The sequence below is a fragment of the Neopsephotus bourkii genome, unplaced genomic scaffold (genome assembly GCF_033783945.1).
Source record: "Neopsephotus bourkii isolate Nb327-2 ecotype Australia unplaced genomic scaffold, CSIRO-AGI_Nbou_v1 NB_1637, whole genome shotgun sequence".
NCBI classification, from domain to species: Eukaryota; Metazoa; Chordata; class Aves; order Psittaciformes; family Psittacidae; genus Neopsephotus; species Neopsephotus bourkii.
In genome coordinates this window covers 1861805-1867713 of record NW_026902112.1, presented here as the reverse complement: position 1 = coordinate 1867713, position 5909 = coordinate 1861805, and positions in this window count along the sequence as shown.

Sequence of the window (5909 nt, the reverse complement as noted above, 5' to 3'; positions counted from 1 at the left end):
ACTTTCCTTATAAATTGACAGATGGAAAGCCTTCAAATAAGAGCAAAATGAAAAATCCTTATGTCTGTTTCTAAAACTGTTAATTTTAGATCCTATGCAAAACTTCAAACTAAACTGGACTATAAAGCAAAATGCATTTGAAGTTGTATTATATGTGACTTAAAACTAAAATTATGACATGCTAATTTGACTTCCCCTGCAGTTCTGGTAGGTGTTTAGATGGGTAGAAATATTCAGCTTTTTACCAGTTTGTGCTCTTTATAAGGGAAAACAGATAACCTATTTCTTCCATAATCTTGGTCATATTATAGCTTGTTTTCATTCTCTGATGTTATACACAAGATTTTAAGAGTTCTAAGTATCATGACGTGTCAGGTGGAAAGAATAAAGTCTGATTCAAGCAATCTGCAGTCTATGTAAAATATTGGAACAGTTATGTTAATAACTATTTTCCCTGTGTACTGTCCTATTAATGAGCTATTCTGTAGTCTAGCAAGATCTGTATGTTGTGTTTACTACAAGAGCTGTGGAAATTAACTGTAAAGTTTCATGATCACTTTAAATCTGTTCCTTCTTCTTTGCTTTCTTAATATGGTGTAGTACATCTTAATGATTTTTAATTTCTCAATTTTGTGTCATAAGAAATGTTAACAGCATAGCTGCTGATTGTTCTTCAGCTGCTACAGAAGCACTGTATGGACAGAATAGAATGTACTAGATAATGTGGAAAGGAAAGCGAATAAGGCTGGTAAAACTGGATTAGTAAGTAGCAGTTTGTTCCAGTAGCAGTACGTTTTGATTCCTGAACCAAGAAGATCTATTAGAGAAATGCAGTATCTTTTGAAGGAGGTAAGCGTAAACACAGGTGTAGGTCGAGACACCAGGAGCAAGTTAGCTCCTCAAGTGTAAGTAGTATACTTGAGGAGCTATATGGAGCAGGTATCCAAATTGATGGAAGTCCTATAAAAGTAAAGACATTGGTAATCTTAGTTTCTGTTCTTTCAACCAAATCCATAAGTATACTAGAAACCATAATTACAGACCCAGCCATTACTTGACAGCCATAATATATGAACATAGATCAAAAAAAGCTTTAAAAACTTGAGTTGTAAATAGTATTATAGAGTAAATTAATTTGGTCCTTACTTACTCATCCTTTTGCAATTGTTTTCTGCATACCTTCAGCTAGTACCTAACACGCAAACAGGAAATACTAAGGAGTATTCAGAGGAATAATTTATGAAATATCTATGGAAAGTGTATTTTTATTTGCCACTGGAAAATAACAGCTGCATTCAAATCTAAGGAACAAAAATATACATAGTAATGAACAGACCAGTTGAGAAGTTCTGCTTTGATTACTACATATTCACAGCAAACTTCACAAATCACTGAATGTTCAAAAAATGACAGAATAGTGAATATACATGGAGCAGGGGGGAGGAAAAGACAAAAAAAGCCATAGCCCTTTAAAATATTTTCAAACAGGAAGCCAAAGCATGCCAAGAAAGATACTAATCACAAGTTGTTTGTCCAGCTCCAGGAATCCCAATAGTAATAAACTTGGCTTTCAGCTTTGTAAGATCATTTCCCAGCATTGAAAGACAGATATAAGAAGAAGTACTCTTTTCATCACCTTGTGTTATCTGAGTATGAGCAGCATAAATTCTTACATAGTAGATAAATATTTCCCAGTGGAGTAAACAAATCAATAGCTCTGAAATATGTATGTGTCATTTGAAATTATTGTTGGGGATACAAAAAAAAAGTAGAGACCAAAAAGGGTGTTTTTTTTAAAATGAAGGTACACAAGAAAAACTAAAATGAACAAACTATTCAATAGTCAATTTGCGGACTATCTAATCCCAGATATTCACTATTGGTTGCTTTTTCTTTCTTTTCTCCATCCCCTTCTTGCTTCATCCTTATGTTTTCCAGGTCTATTTTCATCCCTGAATCCCTTGGGTGATGAACGTTTCCTGCCCTTCATGCTGCCAGTGCCCTTCAGAAGACTGCAATCCTGACACAAGTTCAAACACCAGCAGGAAGTTAATGAATGGAGACTATACTGTCTTGGGGCTCTCACGCTCACTGTGGAGTGGCAAGAGGACAGCTCAACAACTGGAAAAGAACATCTCCCTGTACTTGTTTAAGCTCTGCAAAAAGAATGAGGAATAAATCAGTAAGCTGTTGCACCTTCTGCTGCCCTGTAAATTATATTCTTGCCAGGCCATTGTGTAAAGTCTTTCAGTTTCCTGAGAGATTTCCTGATGGGCCACAGTACTGGAGGTGACACCTACAGCTATTGGAAATAATGGCCCATAGCTGCAGCAAAAGAGAATTAATGACAGCACTTTTTATTCAGGATAACAGCCTGGTAATCCATAGCATCACTTCAGAGTGAGTTCATACAACAAAACCAAACAAGCAGACAGACAGCTTGAGTTGCGAATAAAATAAAAGTTGGTTTGGATATTTTTTCACATTCTATCATCATTTTTTTTCATTTTTTTTCTCTCCTTTCGAGAAAGCAAAAATGGTACAGATAAAACTAAGTGGATTTGAGTAAGAATCACCGTATTGTGCTACTGTAGCCATAGCTCAGAGAAAACTCATTTTCAGAGAAAAAACATTTCTGTCACCAGTGAATAATTATGGGATACATTGCTGAATATCCGATTTTTTTCTACAGGAGATATCAATATTTTACTTTTTACAGAGTCCTGCCTGTTATTTGTCTTGATCTAAAAGTAAGAAAATAATTCTCCTTGACACTTTTTCAATATCGTTTTTGATCTCCCATGGTATCTCTCCTACAGGAATATCAGCTAATGCAGTAACATGTTATCACTTGTGTAATGGTCTGACGCACCTGACTAAACTGTGTTCCTGCAGACACTTAGGGTGAAGGAAAAGTCTGGTTAAAATGTAGTCCAGAGAAGCCACAATATTTTCTTTATCAGGAAAATGGAAAGGTGTATATAATATCTCCCTTGTTGTCTTATGTCACGCCCATGGAGCTATGGAATATATAGCATGAGCAAGCTTTACCTAGAAATTAAGGTTTCTTTAGCTCTCATCCGTCACCTATGTTTAAGCCCCCATTTTGCTGAGCAGGGTTCAAGGGCTTCAGTCAGTGTCACAGTTCGTACAGATATCTAATTCCTTTTAAAATGATATAGGGTACCTGTGATAGCTTCAAAGACTAGGCAAATATGTCAGCACATACACTGGAAAGAAATGCTTTGCTAGACCAACAGCTGGAGGGTGAAACACCCAAAGGCTTTTTAAACAGCTCTAATTGGTCATGTTCAAGCAGTTAACTTACAGCCCAGGTTGCCAGTCAGTTGGACCATTTTCTAGGCTCTGTTAACTGTATGGATTAAATTTCTATTGACTGCAATGCGAGCTAATACACAAAATTCACATTTAGTGGTTCAAATCTCCAAGCGAATCCTTCTCAGTTTCTCTAAACCAGAGAGGAAAAGTCCCGTGGAGAGAGCTGAACTAGGTCTTTATGGGAAACAGTTTTGATAGGAAAAGTTCAATCTCATGTCCTGGGTCTAGTCAGCCTAGTGGACTGCCCTGCAGCGTGGCCATCCTGGCTCCCTCTCCAGCAGGTCTGTGCATGGATCTCTGCAGAGAGCTGTAAGGAGCCAGGCAGAATCTCTGGGCATAGGAAGTGTTTTGTCATTGTACCTATCCAATGCTACCAATTTTTTCAGCATTCCCAGCCACACACATCTCATTATGCTTTGACGTTACTGTTTCTATCTGAATTTCAAAAGTTTTTATTTTGTGGGTAATTTGCAATATTTAACTTAAATAAATTGGAAGACATAACAACTAGCAAGTAAAGCAATAGAATATTCTGCACAACTTGTTTGTTCCTCATTAAACAGCTGAATCCTTGAGGAGTTATTATTATTAAAGCTAAAACAATCCAACTGCATTTGGGGTTGCCAACTCTTTGTCAAAATTCAGTCAAATACTAATGGAAATATCCCAGTCTAGAAATCAGATAAAAGAAAGTTAACAAAGGAATTTATTAGAGATCCTTTGTAAAATGAAGACCTTCTAATCAAGGAAGCAAATGATTCAAAATAGATGTGAAAATTAATGATAACTATCTGATGCTATTTAAACAAACAATGACCATCAATAAAGAGGAAGGTTTAACAAATGTGTTTCATCACAAAAAAATATATTAACCACTTTTCAGAGTCTGAATCCTTCATCAATCAATAATAGATAATATTTACTCTCTCCTGCTGGGAAGCCTTTTTTATATTTTTAATGGAATACATTGAATGTAGGTTACCATAGTTACAGCAGAATTTCAGAATGAGTTTTGTTTTATCATAATTGCTGCATATTAGTATATAAACAGCTGAACTCCATCTTCCACTGGTAGCACTAATTTGCGCCTGGAGACAATTCTCTCCCTTCAGAAAATCGAACAGCTTAAAATATGCTGTAAGTTTGTGCTCCTCCCCAGAGGAAATGGAAAGTTTCTGCAAGTCAAGCTGTTTGTTGTTAGAGCCTGGGACTGCTGGGATCAGTAGCACAGAAAGGTGAAGTTGCAAAAATCCATCACCAGCAGTAAAGGGAAATTAAAAGCGTTCCCTACCCCACCCAAGACATATTGAATTATAACCATATTATTCTCCATCACTACTGTTTCTGAGCAGACCTGGACACTAATGAATTTGGCTGGGATTTTTACAGAACCATAACAGAGTTTGGAAACTAACAAAGAATTCAACATAGGCTCTATAAAGATCCCAGTTTTTATGGTCATAGGGTTTTCTAACAGAGAAAAGCTATTTTTCCCAGGTTACAGAGGCTAGGTAAGAATTGCTGCTTCATTATGGATGCCTTACACATCCCCATAAAGACTAATGCTCATCATATAAGTGCTTTGTTCTCTAGAGAAAGGAGCTGTGAGAGTAATTTTTTCCACTGTGAATTATAGAATTTTTCATCTCTCCTAGAAATATTGAAAATCATGAGGTGATAGCATCACAGAAAATGGTGTACAAGGTAGGAATCAAACCCAGAAATTAAAAAGCCTAACTAAAATCTTAGCTACTAACTCAACTGCCCCCTCTAAGTTACACATGCAGGTCTTCCATTGCATTCTTGTATTGCTCCATGTTGAGAAGTTAAATGAAACTTCATATAATACTTACACTGAAATGCTTGAAAAGCCAACAAACCTGAAGTGGTGGCTGTTATGATTCCCTGTACAGAAGAAAAGTCTTCAAAGACTAGTCAATGACTGACAGCCCAACAAGATGTTTTCTGTTTCTTTAAAATGCCGTGATCCTGCAAGTAAAACGCAAAGGGAAAGACATCATGTCATATAAAATACGAAAGGACAAGAAACTAGTGTCAAGTCAAAGACTGCCTTCTCTAGTGTGACAGCAACTGCACAGATCAGTGGATTCTAGGAGATAGTAGTCTTAAACATGCTGAAGTTTCATGACTACAGTTTGGTAACTGAAGATGAAGAAGATGTGGCACTGAAAAAAAACACAGTGACTTAGTAATACCTATTGTTTCTCTCGTAGTCCCAAAAGGAAAGCTTTTTCATTAAGTTTATATATGACAAATTATAAAATCAATGTAAAAAAAGGACAGCAGAAAGAGCTTTTTCAAATACATGGCAGGTAAAACTAACACCAGAGGCAATGTAGGCCCGCTGATGAACGGGACGGGTGCCCTGGTGACAGAAGATACAGAGATGGCAGAGTTACTGAATGACTTCTTTGTCTCTGTCTACTGTGCCGGAGGCAGTCCTGAAGAGCCCTGTACCGCTGAGACCTCGGATGAACATAGGTCAACGGAGCGGTCTGCCTTAGTCGATGAGGAATGGGTTAAAGACCAGTTGAGCAATCTGGATATCC